The 14,985-nt window shown below is 26.5% G+C and overlaps 1 protein-coding gene and 1 non-coding gene across 7 annotated transcripts in view; both read right to left on the bottom strand.

The window, feature by feature from the left end:
- Positions 1–564: 564 nt before the first annotated feature.
- TRNAS-GGA (transfer RNA serine (anticodon GGA)) lies at positions 565–638 on the bottom strand. Its single transcript has one exon. It is a non-coding gene; the product is annotated as a tRNA-Ser (tRNA).
- Positions 639–8,404: 7,766 nt separating this feature from the next.
- Positions 8,405–14,985, bottom strand: part of hts (adducin 1-like protein hts) — a 30,269-nt gene continuing 23,688 nt past the window's right edge. For all 6 annotated transcript variants that reach the window (XM_085663061.1, XM_085663060.1, XM_085663065.1 and 3 more), the window contains one exon: positions 8,405–13,794. The gene's annotated coding sequence lies outside the window, so the exon portion shown is untranslated. The remainder of the gene's footprint in view (positions 13,795–14,985) is intronic.

Genomic DNA, 14,985 nt, shown 5'->3' on the forward strand with positions numbered 1-14,985 from the left:
TGAATTTTCTTCGCTCTCTAAAAATAGAGTGTGTCTGTAGTTAGAATCTTATTTAGAGTCACAGGAAAATATGTTTCATATAGATTTTCTCTTGTGACTGTAATGGTGGAAAGGCAGGCAAGACAAGACACTAAGGGGAATAATAAAATCATACATTACATGTATGCAAATTATTTATTTTGGAAAAGAGAAGCTTCCTCTCCCACCTTAAAAGGAAACACCCTTTACAAATAATATATTTTTTATTAATCTTTAAAGCAAATAAAACTCTACTGAAATACTAATTTATAATATTTAATTAAATAAAAGGAAAATTTATTATAATACGAATTAATAATTTATAATATGATAATAGAGTAATGACTAGAAAGTGATGAAAGATGATGGGGGTGCGAGAGATGGTAACCCCCCGAACAACACACGGTGGAATGGACGCGTAGTCCAATTTCATCAGAATAAGAGAAAATGTAATATATACTCTTATAAAGGAGAGGAGAATAAAGAGGACAGAAAAGATGGTATTCCGGCGAGAGAGAGAGAGAGATTTTTTTTCTCGGCCTTTCGTTTCCTCGACCGGGAATCGAACCCGGGACCTTTCGCTTTCCGAACGAACGCTCTACCACTTGAGCTACGAAGACCTATAATGAAGTATTTCTATAAACATGTTTATATCCATTAAGATCTCCTAATAATATGTATATACTGTTCTATATAATTAAACGAAATATTGTTTTTCTTCAATCATAATATAACGTAATAATAATATATATTTAATTTATTATACAAGTATTTATCTTTTAAAAAGAAATTTTTAATTAATATCAAATTAATATCTATAGTAACACGGTATAATGTAAGAATACTTAGGTTAAATTACGTGCCATTTACGAACAGTTACGGAAGAACCCGAGTGTTTCAAAAAATTTCGATATGAAGTCTGCGAGAATGATAAAGATAGAATTAATGAGTGGTATTTTACGGAATCTTTTATGTTAACTTAAATTCTTTAGATATGTTTTCTTAATATGTTTTTATATATATGTATGTATAACTAGTCTATCTATACATCTATAATTAATTAATTTCCATGCTTTCCGTCTAACTAAATGTATCTTTTTTTGTTTATCTTTTAATAATCTTATACCTTTTTTCGTGATATCGTCGAGAACGACGGACATATTTCAGTTTTTATCTCTTGCGACTTGCCGGAAATAATAATAAAACAAAAGATGTATCTGTAGGATATTTTTCGTCATTCTATCTGGAAGATATAGACAAGAGAAACTCGAATCACTTATTCTTAATTAATAAGTATTTTATTAATGAATATATTATAATAATACATTTCTTTATCCTGTAATTGATCCAGAAAGTTTTACCATTACTCTTCGCTTGGTTTACTCAAGACTGTCCTCAGCTATTCTTTTCTCACGTCTATCCTGTAGCCTTTCTTATCCCCACTCACATTCATATACATTCGTTACTTTGTCCTATTTATTGCCTATCTTACACATGTTGCACTTACATTTCATTCTCTCTCAATATCTCAGTCGCATCTTTTCTTCCTTCTATAAACAAACCCATCATAGGAAGGACAAAAAAGATTAAGAAAGAAAAATATACGCGTCGTTTGTTCAATCTCTCGATAAGACGCTTATAAGGAATTAACGACAATCGTACGTTCTATGTTTTGTTAATAAAAAAAAAATATATTTTGACGTGCGAACTCAAAAGCACACTTTACCTCCTGTCATCGATGTCGTATTACTTGGTCTAGGAATATAACGAAGATGTAAGGGAGCGAGGGTAGCGGAGAGATGAGAGGAACAGTAAATCATTGTATTCCAAATCGTTTGTTTACTGTTTACAGCAGGGATTCCTAAAGTGCAACCCGTGATGTCAAATCATCCACGGCAATCTTAAATTTATAGAGATAATGAAAACAATCGAATTACAAAAAAATGTCATAATCAAGAAATCTTATAGCAACAATTACTTAATTGATTTTTATAAAGGATTATCTTTACAGGATTTCCTAGAATTATGCAAACATGCTCAACGAAAGTTTTCATTATTTGTAAGCACTTATATGTATATGCAAAAAAACTTTCTCAATCATGAGTATTAATAAGTCCAAATTGAGATCAAAATTAACTGATAAACATTCACAAGAGATGTTAGAATTACATTCAATCAATTTAAAATCAAGGCTCTATGATATTGGGTTGTTCGGAAAGTAATTTCGTGTTTTTTTCATGAAAATGGAAGACAATTTTCTTATAATATGTAAATATTTTATTGTATTATATATTAACCATTTTGATTCAATAACTTTTGCCATTTTTCTGGTAGTAATATAATTACTTCTAATGTTTAATTATAAAACACTGATCTAAGTAATCAAAAAGTTTCACGTAATTGAAACTTGTTAGACGTTATATGTTTTATTTTACGTATTAATACTGCATATCTAAATTTCATTTACAGAGACTTTTTTCTTATTTTGTTTTTTTCAGTTTATTGAAAATAAAAGAATAGAAAAAGCACAACATTATATATATATAATGTTTTTTCTAAAAAAAAATATATATATATTGTATATTATTGACATCCTTATGTGAAGTGAATGTTTTATTGTTTAAGAAATTTCATAAAATTTCGGTGTAATGGCACATCCTATCCAAACTGTAATAACTACTGATGGGTAAACAAACGTGTGCGGTCTGGTATTGTGGTGAAACACTACACCTTTTCTGTTAATCAATTCTTGGCTCTTCTGTTTGATGAAATCATGCAATTTTTCCAGTTGATGGCAATACTCTTCCGAATTAATTGTATAATTATTATGTAAAAGTTCAAAAAAATAATTCCCTTAAAATCTCATCAAACAGAAAGCATCTCTGTTTTTATGAATATCCGCTTTCGAAATGCTTTGAATGAACTCATATCTTCTGATCCATAATTGCTTGCATTTGACATTATTGTAGACAATCCATTTCTCATCATCAGTTATCATTCGTTTTAGAAATTAATTATTTTTTTGACATTTGAGAAACAAATTACAGATATTAATGCAACGGAGCAAATCTATTTCTTTAAGAATATGTGGAATCCATATATCGAGCATTGAAATGTAACCATGTTATTTCACATGATCATAAATGGTCAAATTCGAAAAATTTAATTTTCTAGCGATTTCTCATGTTGTTATTCGTCGATTTACTTCAATTAATATCTTTAGATTATCTTTATCAACTTTAATTGGCCTTCCAGAACATCTTCAATACCAAAATTGTTGGAATGAAATTCTGCAAACCAAATTTTGGCACTGACGTTCTGTTATGATATTTTCTTTATACGTGCCATATAACTATTTCCTTGCTTGAACAGAATTTTTTACCTTTTCGGTAATAAAAAAGCAAAATATGCCGAAAATGCTGCTTTTGATTTTTCATATTTGATAGGACACTAATAAAAAAACCAATTCCACAGAATCAAACAAAATTATTTACAAATACGACTTCAAATGTTAGCTCAGTCAAAATATATAACAATACGATTTAGAATGAAGCTAGTTGCTTAAAAATACAAGTAATGCCTCTGTTGGGAAAAAAGCGAAATTACATTCTAAACAACCCGATATTATTAAAAGAAAACAAACAATTCCATAAGTCACACACTTCAGATTGATAAGATTATTATTTTTTTTCTCTTTTTATTTGAAATTATTTAGTTATTTTTATTTAATTGTTATTGAAATATGTTAATAAACAGTTTGTAATAAATGATAATTATTGTCGTAAATAAAAAATTATTGTTATAAAATTATTATAATATTTTCCCTTATGTATAACTTTTTTTATAGATTTGAACGTATTTTCATAACACTTTTTTTTTCGCCAAATATTTCGAAATTTACGATTAAAAATCTAGATAAAACTTTTGAAATCTCTGGTTTACAGTGAAATGTCAAAGAGAAACTCGAGGAAGACGGCATATTGTAAACACTTCTGTCCTCACAATTCTCCTCTCTACTCTCCTCTCCCCATTATTGCTTCGCTAAAATCCTATATTTACTTTTAGATAACGTATACAAATCTTTTTTTAATCTATAAAAAACGATATGTTAAATTTATGCTATAAATTGAGGTAATATTTACTGTTATATAATAATACTCATGATCTGAAATTAATCTTATAATGTACTACATGAATTATTAAAATTTTCTTTCTTAATGTGACATAATTTATTAAGTGATTGAAAAATTTTATATCTACAAAATATTTATTTAATTTGACAATTTCAAAAAGTTTCACATAATCGAAGCTTGTTTCGTTATACATTATATATTTCATTTTACGTATTAATACTGCATATTGTAATTTCATTTATAGAGAGACTTTTTTCTTATTTTGTTTTTTTCAGTTTATTAAAAATAAAAGAAAAGAAAAAACACATTATATATATTATTTATATATATATATATATATATATATATATATATATATATTATATATATATATATAATACACTTAAAAAAGTATAAAAATGAATCAGTTCAATTTAAATTAAAAGAAAAATTAATAGTTAAACGGATTTTTTTTCGGCTTTGGTTTTAACAAAAATAAATAGAAATAGAAAGAGATAGAACATAATATAACGCCATCTAAGCACGTTATATTATATACGCTGTGTTAGTATAGTCTAAAATTAAAAATATTACTTCTATTTTATATCGTGTCATTATTTGTAAACAAGAATTGGATTAATATGAAGTATATTTTAAGTGATATTTGATTTTTCAAAATTGAAATTAAACGATTTTTACAATTGACTAATTTTGAAATTGGTGTAAGTTCATTTGCAGCCTTTAAATACCATTATTTTAGTTAAATTCACCTAAAACAAATTTATATAATCAAATTACATATTAATAAATCAGTAGAAACATTGCCAAACTTGATATAAATAACTTAAATTTTTTAATTGACAAATATATTAATAATTTAATTAATTTTCTCGAAACAAGAGAAAATGAACTTACACCACTTTCAAAATAAACGGTCCATGTGACATCATTTATTACCTTACCTGATAATTTGTCTGATAATTCTGTCTGACTATTTACTCGTACGATATAAGGAAAATTAAAAATAAAAGAATTAAAAGTGTTGCTGGTAATAAAATTTAAAAATACTTTGCTCTTTATTATATTTCGCAAATCTTCGAAACACTCGATCTAATTGCATATTTATATAATAAATTAGAATCAGATATTCTATTATATTAAATTGAATAAAAATAATGCAAGATTAAATGATAAATCATTAAATTTTGTATATTTAACGGTTTATGTTAATTTATTATAATAACTATATTATTTAATTTATTATAATAATTAATAATAAAAAATTTATTTAATTTATATAATTAAATTATATAAAATTTTTAAGTTAAAATTTCTTTAAGTTAAAATAATAAAATTTCTTTTATTTCTTTTTTTCTTTTTTTCTTTTTTTCTTTTTTTGTAATAATTCATGTCAAAATACGGTTTTGTTATAAAATTAATATGAATTACTTTTAATTCAATTAATTGAATTATAAAATTTAAATTTTATATGAAAATGAATTTAATATTAAATTTAATGAATTTATTAATTTAAATAATAATTAAAATATGTACAAATTGTTCGTTAATTTTAATAAAATGAAACTAATTAAATATGCATAAATATCGAAAGTATCATCAAAAATCTAGTGTGTATGTTAGTACATACGAAATAAATCGCTTAAAGTGACTAATAAGAAATTAGTTACATAAAAAATATTGCCTTTAATATGGTCTTTTACAAATATTCTTTTATTTTGATAATTTCACAATTTCCTTTAATCTCAAAACAAACAATGACGTTGTATTACGTACTGTACCTATTCTTTTATTTTTTATTTACTAGTAAAAATAAATAAGAAAACATGACTAAATCATTAATCCAAAAATTTTCTAACAGTGTTTCTCAACGTTTGCGGCTAATATATTTGCAATAGTACCACGGCTCAAATGTTTATAACGTAAATACGATTTTTAAGAATCTAACTAAACTTATAGTCGCTGTATATTATTTAAGATATATAACTGTTACTACGTACTCGCAAAAACAATTTACGAAAAATTTCGGAGAATCTCTTAGAAATTAATCACGTTTCTCGCTTTGCCCTAAAGTAGCAACTATTTCAAATTATATTCTGTGAACACTGAGCACTGGCGTTATGAAGTCGTATCTTCGTTTTTTTTTTTTTTTTTTTTTATTTACTTCATTAAAACATAAAAAACCAAGACTTTTGATAATTTCAATCACAATTTATAAATATATAACCTCAAAATCTGTACACGGCAACTGCATTGCATTCGTAAACTTTTAAATATCGATTTTAAGTGCAAGAAGAGATGTGATTGGTCGGATGTTAGACGTAGCAGTGAGAATTTCATTATTATGATAATTTTTATCAATATGGCTTACGTTTTACGTCGAAAAATGTAGAAGGGAATAATCATTTCTGATTGGTAGATTTCATTGCAGCTTAATTATTAAGTTTTAGATAGATGTATGTGCAATATAGCCTTTACACTTGCAATCGAATTATCTCATACTTACGATGAAGCAGCGTAATGCCGGTTGACTCCATCATAGCAAAAGGGTTAATAAAGAAACGCCATTATTAATGGCTTCACAATATGGAAGGTCAAAATAAGCATTTAATAAAACGTCCGATCGACATTGAAATCATGCATTTTACGTTACGACTTTCTAACATCTTTTCTTCTTTTTCGTTAAAATGAAAGTTATTTGCAAAATTAATAATAACGTGATTAATACTATAATAAGCATGCGGTAAATATATTAAGGGCTATCATTAATTGTAATAACAATGATTATGATAATGATGATAATGATGATGATAAGGAGGAGGATGATAATAATGATGATAATAATGATGATGATGACGATGATGATGATGATGATGATTATGATTATGATGATGATCATAACGATGAAATTAGCAATAACATATTTTTTTCCAAAATCACATACGTTTTCAAGTAAAAAATATCTAATAATTACTATAATCGAAGGTGATGTTGATGATGACAGTAATAAAAAGTGTGATATTAACACACAAATCAATGTTATTATATAACATAAATCATCTCGACGAAGATAAACGAAAGAATTGGATGATATCACTTCGTGATTACAATCGAATAGAGGATAGGTCGTTTATACATATTATCCGAAAGGCCCCATTCGATGTGCATGTAACTTTAGTAGTCGCCATTTTATATAATGCACTACACACTTACGCGCTAAACTCTTCAAAAATTACAAAAAGCACCATATATATATATATATATATATATATATATATATATATATTATGTCCGAAATTTTTTTTGCACTCCGCCAATTTTCCAAACAGAAGAGACTCCGACGATACTTATTATTTCGTAATAATTGAAAAGCAATTATAATTTAATTAAAGAAGCGACAACGAACGTTGACGTTGCGCGTTCTTTTCTATAATTTTTTTTTTTTTTTTTTTTTTTTTTTTACAATATCCAATCGCGTTACAAATTCAACGACAGGGAAATCGTTTACAGTGCTTAAAATAATTTCTTCAAATATCATTTTATTTCAATTAAACTTTTTTTACTTTTTCTTTTTTCTTTTCGCTAATCCTTCTCACTTCTTCTCTTTCTTTCTTCCCTCCCTCTTATTTCGTACTTACACGTTTCGCGCATATTATTTAAAAAAAAAAAAGAAAGAAAAAAAAAAAAAAGAAAAATAAAGAAAGAAAGTCGAGGAACAAATATTCTCTCTGTATAATATAATATGTATATATGTATATCTTTCAACATTCCATCGTTTATTCGAGCTTCTTAGAAGTACTCCGTACGATCGTAAATAATATACACGCTGAATTATCCTATTTTACATCGATTATTTTTTCTTTTTTTTTTCTTTTTTTTTTTTTTATTCTTTTTTGCAATTTTCTTTTTTTTCCTTTTTTTATTATTATTATTATTATTATTATCAATATCATTATTTATTATTATTATTATTATTTATTTATTTATTTATTTATTTATTTATTTATTTATTCATTATTATTATTATTAATCCACGAAAATCTAAATGTCGTTTCTTGTTCGAAATTCTTTTCGTAAATTACAATAAAAAGAGCAAAGAACCTTGTTTGAGATTTCATTTTGCATTTGAATTTTCTAAGGAATACCGTTGCAACTTATTCATCCATAAAATGGAGTTAGCATCAAAGCATTTGCTGAATATCCATAATATATACAACGAATATTGAATATATACGATTATTTATATAAAATGGATATTCTTCTTCTTATCGGTACGAGTGCTTTTTTTTCTTTATTTTTCTTTCTTTTTTCCTTTCCTTCTTTACTTATTCGTTAGGCAGTATAACAGCGGCTGTTATATTTAATTAAATCCCGTTAATTACAGGATTTACATATTATAGATCATTTATATCGGACTTCGTATGAATTTCATGCGTGTGAGTGCGTATAATCGTCCGTCATCTGATGGTTATAAATGGCGGCCTCCTGAAATTAAATATTTTTTTCTACGGAAGCCCGTAAATTGTTACTCTCAATTCAATTTGGTATTCCCATAATAATTATTAATATAATAAAAATTGCGTTGGATTTGACATCGTCAAATTATTAATAACTCTTTGCATCTTATTCGTAAATAACGTGCGCTTAATAATCTTTGATAATCTCTACTACCAGATTCGATTACGTGCTATAATTTTTATTTGATATTTTCTTTGAGTCCTCTTTCTTTTATTTTCTTTTCATTTTTTATAACTCTTACGGTTTTTTTCTTTTCTCTTCCTTTTTTTTCTTTTTTTTTTCTATATTTTTTTTTTTTTTTTTTTTTTTTTTTTTATTTTTAACGTAGAATCATTGAACACAATAACAGTATGCACAACCTACGTATTTGCATTCTTATCCTTTTTGCGATTCTTCATTAGAATGAGATTTCTCGCTTCGACTTCATTGCCGTAAGTAAGTACATTTTGGATTTGTTGCTTGTGCTTGGAGGAGAAAGGGAAAAAAAAAAGAAAGAGAAAAGAAAAAAGAAAAAAAGAAAAAAAGAAAAATGAAAGAGAAAAACAAAAACAAAAACAAGAACAAAAACGGATATAGCTTATAAAATATTATGATCTACATCGTAAGTGTGATAAATATTTTAAATGTTATCATTTAATCGAAAATTGACGTATCCATTTTCTCTCAATTTCTCTATTAATCTTATATATCAATTAAATAATATTTCACGATAATTTTGTATTTTAATATTTGCGAAGGGCAAAAAGACGTGAAGAGAAATGTCCACGTTTAGAGCGGTCAAAAGAGCAAGTGGCGGCGGCGGCGGCGGCGGCGGCGGGAATGGGGAAAGGGGGAAGGAGGAGGAGGAAGAGGAGGAGGAGGAGGAGGAGAAAGCGCGTATAATCACGAATAGCCTGCGCAACACACTTATTACTATACAAACCTAATAATACGCACTTTTCGTAAATAATTTATTCATTTAATGCTCTCCTAACGAAGAATAGTTTGGATGCGCGTATCCACGTATATATGTATGTATGTATGTATGCATCTAAACCAAAAATGTTTCAAGATCGCTTTGCGTTTCGTTCAAATTGATATACATTTCAATGTTCGGCTCGAGGTAAAATATCATATACAAAGAATTATATATATATATACATATATATATATGTATATATATATGTATATAGATATATATATATATATGTATATAAATACATGCATATATATATATATGTATGTATGTATGTATGTATGTATGTATGTATGTATGTATGTATGTATGTATGTATGTATGTATGTATGTATGTATGTATGTATGTATGTATGTATGTATGTATGCATGCATGCATGTATGTATGCATGTTGTATGTATGTATGTATGTATATATATATATATGTATATATAGTTTCATCGTGTTGATACCGTTTAAAATGATATCGTATTGGGACATGAAATCAACGCCTTATTTCTTGTCAACTTGTAATCGTTTTTAATCAGAAATCATATCCCAATACAGATTTACAAAATAGAAATATATATATATATATATATATATATATATATATATATATATTTTGTAAACAATTCGGAAATAATTTGTAATACTGCACATAACATCTAAGCCTTCACAATGCTCGTAATATGTAAGCCTTGTCAATTCTAAATTTATAAAACTTATTATACGTGTTGTAGCCTATAAAAAGAGCGGGAGTTGGGAAAAAACGCGATGGACAATATACCTTTACAAATAAGCGATAATTAATAATATAGTAAACATAATAATAATAATATTAATAATAATATTAATAATAATAATAATAATAATAATAATAATAATAATAATAATAATAATAATATAATATTTAAAAAAAAGAAAAAGAAAAGACATATAACGCCGCGAAACAACACGACCGATCTCTCATAATAAATTCGGCTCTTAGAAATATCGACTTTTACATTAAAACTATAATAAAGAAAACAAACAGAATCGCCCGCCCGGGAAAATATGTAATCTACGTCTGGCAGTAGAAGACTTTTCTCGCTGCTAAGTGACTCTGTCTATATTTTCATATAATAGCAACTTGAAAATAAATTTGTAAGAGATTAATATACATATATATATATATGTTTATATATGTACATATATATGTATATATGTATATGTATATATGTTTGTGTGTGTATATATATATATATACGTATGTATGTATGTATGTATGTATGTATGTGTGTATAAGTTTTGGTCTTATAAAATTGAATTTAATTTACAGTATCTCTTAAATGTAAATGTGTATCCTCGATCGAATAATCAAAATTACATTACTCTAGCTCATAATAACTTAATAACAGCTTACAGCTCAGCTCCGTCGTTAATGTTTTCGCTTGTATACGAACGACGACGAACGCCTTTTTAATATATTTGCACATGCTTTTATAATTAATACACGACCCTGCCACTTTAACAAACTCTCTCTCCGTAATCATTCGTTTAAATCTATACTCGCCTCTTATCTTTTAACTCATGGTTAAACGAGCGAGTCCATCTTATCGTTGTGTTATGATATCGAGCGACAATAAAAATGGAGAGAAAATAAAATCAATTTGTACGTATGAAGAAAAAAAAAAGAAAAACATAGTCCAATAAAACTTTTTTCCTCACTTTTTTCATCTTTTCTCTATTTTTTCTTTTTTTCATTTTTTCTCTTCTTCTCTTTTTTTTTTTTATTATTCTTTTTCTTTTCTTTTTTTTGTACTTTTTTCTTTTTTGTTTTTTTTTTGTTTTTTTTTCGTTTTTTTTTTGTTTTTTTTTTTCGTTTTTTTTTTTTTTTTTTTTTCTTTTGATGGAGTTAATCCGTCGTCAAAGGATAAATGCGCTGAAAGAAAGGACAAGAAGAAAGAAAAGAGAGAGAGACAATGATTTAAAACAAAAACAAAAAAAAAAAATAAATAAAAAAATAAAAAAAATAAAAATCGTTCGGTCCTCTTCTATCGAAAACCTCGTCGATGAAAAAAAGATCTTCTAACAAAGCCCACCGATAAATAATTAAATGATGTGAAGATCTTTTATTTTATTTCTTAAATCGTTTGTGTAAACGCGTCGAGAGTTACAAACCGATGATGACGGTGACGATGACGATTATTATTACTTCTTTTTTCTTGCTAACGATTAGAAAGAGAAAACAAACAAAATAGATGAAAACAGAAATACAAAAGTTATGAGTCCCGCGTAAAATGAAATTAGATAAAAACGCAGCCGTCGTCGATTTTATGCCATTTGCGGATTCTCTATTAATTTCTTGTCTTTTTTTTCTTATTCTTCTTTTTTTCCCCCTTCACCCTCACTTCCTCCTTCTTCCCTTTTTAATAGACGTCATAGAAGACTTGACAAAATATGATGATCGTATCGATTTTTGTCGACAAGCAACGTTTTTACACTTCTCTTTAATTCATTTTTATATGTATTTATATATGTATGTATTTATGTATTTATGTATTCATGTATGTATGTATATATGTATATATGTATGTAAAAAAAAAATAGTAAATGCTCGGGCCGAAAATTCGAAAGCTCAAAAATCGGCACAAGCTGTCATTGGTGTCTTCGACAAAGACGAGTAAAGAATATGACTAGGGCCGTCTTTGGCGAAATGTATTGTTACGTCGTATTGGTCGTCGATAAGAGAAGTCCGATACGATAAAGAAAAGAAAAAATTATAGGACTTTTAGTAAATATACTTTCGTAATACGATTCTATACATATATATATATATATATATGATAGTGACTCCTTTAACCTGTTAATCGTAAAATTCTTCAAAGAATTGTAAATACGAATGTATAAATTATATATACACGATATAACATTTTACTCGATTAAAATATAGCGACACATCGATTAAAGGGAAACTTTTTAATTCGTTTAATATATAATAAAACGAGAAAATGATTATCAATGTAGATGTAATTAATGGAAAGTGAAAAAAAAAAAAAGAAAAAACAAGTGACACACATTTATTTATATTTATTATTATTACTATTATTATTATTATTATTATTACTATTATTATTATTATTATTATTATTATTATTATTATTATTATTATTATTATTATTATTATTATTATTAATTCTTGTTCTTTTGTTTTATGTACTATCGTTTAAAAAAAATTTCTCACGAGTTATAATCGTCGTCATCGGTTAACAGGTTAAAGGCACAAGCTCGTTTTGCATGCGCAAGCGTAAGAAAATTAAAAAAAAAAAAAAAAAAAAAAAACAACAAACAAAATAAAATAAAATAATAACGGAAGTGGGAGGGAGAGAAAACATTAATTTGATTCTTAACGACGAAGAAGGAAGGGGGTATTCGTTACCGTCTTACCACCCTCTCCCCTCCCTTTCTCAGCGAACGCGTACGCGCGCGATTGTTATCCCTTTCTTTCTTTTTTTTTTTTTTTTAATTTATTTTTCTCTTTTCTTTTCCTTTCTCTCTCTTTCTCTCTCTTTTTTTCTTCGTTTGTTCTTTACTTTTTGTTTTAAAAGAAAAAATCTTTCTGATCCCTGTTTAATGCACCTTCGAAATGGCCTTTAAAAATGAACTATATATATATATATATATAACATATATATATATATATATATATATATGTTATATCAATGGGTTAGGGGAGAGACGGAATCAAATATTAGCTAATAGAATACATCGGTGTGCGATGCTTAAAAAATTAAAAACGTAAAAATGTCACACACACACACACAACGGTACTATTATAGATTCCTTATCGTAGATACAATGCGATGGCAGTCTTGTGTCCTGGAAAGATGCTGTGATTTATTGTTCGGCCGCTTTGATTGTTTTTTTGTTTTTCTATTTTGTTTTCTTTTCTTTTCAATTTTTTGTTTTTTTTTTTGTTTTCTTTTTTTTTTCATTCCAACGTATGTGTATCGTTCTCTTTTTCTCTCTCTCTTTTTTCTGTCTTTCTTGGCCTCTAATCATTTAACATTATTGGTCGTCCTGTCTTCGACTTTCCATGCTCCTTCTTTCCTTCCTATTGGTTTACAATATTTAGCATTCGTGCTTCGCTCGGAAAAAAAATTCGTGTTCGCTTCTTCATATTAACGGTAAGTTTTTCTTCGTGGCAGTGTCTGTAAGATAAAAAAAAAAAAAAAAAAAAAAAACCAATGTAAGTTTCCGTAAGATAACATAGAAAAAAAATCAAAAGGAGAATTTAATTAATAAAAGAAAAAGGTTCAAATCACGAATAGGAAAAGAGAAAGAATTTTTATACGGGACATTTTTTGGCGGAACGGTGGGGGGGGAGAGTTAAAATGAACATACGTATAACGATTTTTTTTTCATTTTTTTTTCTTTTTTCTTTCTTTCTTTCTTTCTTTTTTATCACTACTCAACGTCCAAGGTTTTGACACGATGCTATGCATTACGATGACATAATAGTATTATGTATCATATATTTCTCAAAAATCACGTGGATTCATTTTTTACTGGCCTAAAAATAGAGAGAAGATGATGCGATATATGTTTTTGTCTAATAATGCAAAGACTGCAAATGCAACTAGCAATAGCTCGACTAATTCTAAGAGCGATGCTGCAATCAATCCCTCGCGCGCTAAATCTCACCTGTTTCAGCACACATTCCAACCACTTTTCTAAAACACATTTGAAACTTTTTTTTTTTTTTTTTTTAATTTCATTACGACTACTAAATAATAATTAATATAAACATTAATCTACGCGGCTTTGACATAATACTTATTTCATACTTATATAAAAGTTTATTCATAATAATACGTTGTATTGTTCAATGAACAAGAGAGATAATGTCGCTGTAGTTTGAAAATTATTCGATAAATATTCTATTTCAATCGTGTTTTTTTTTTCAGAACAACGATAGCAATGATATTCAAATTTTTATCCTTTAATAATAATCAATATATTTCGTAAACAATGTCTATTACGTCACTCATTGTTATTTATTTTTCTTAATCGAAATTATTTAAGAATTAAATTGAAATTATTTATAAAGATAGGAAACTATATAAAATAATACTTATATACATATATTTATGAACGATAATATACGTATAATATATAAAATATATATATATATATATATAATGGACACTTTCCTTATTTTTATAACTGCTTGAAAAAAGTTATGAAATTTTTGATAAATTTGATTTATTTTTGTGTATATTATTTCTCACAATATTAAAAAATATGTTTTAATAATAATTCAGTAAATATCTCACCAATATTAATAAAAAAATAATGATATTTTTTTTCATTTACATATCCACTGTACACTCTTATGATCG

Source organism: Vespa mandarinia, chromosome 20, assembly GCF_050613455.1.
Source record: "Vespa mandarinia isolate Hongniang chromosome 20, ASM5061345v1, whole genome shotgun sequence".
Taxonomy (NCBI): domain Eukaryota; kingdom Metazoa; phylum Arthropoda; class Insecta; order Hymenoptera; family Vespidae; genus Vespa; species Vespa mandarinia.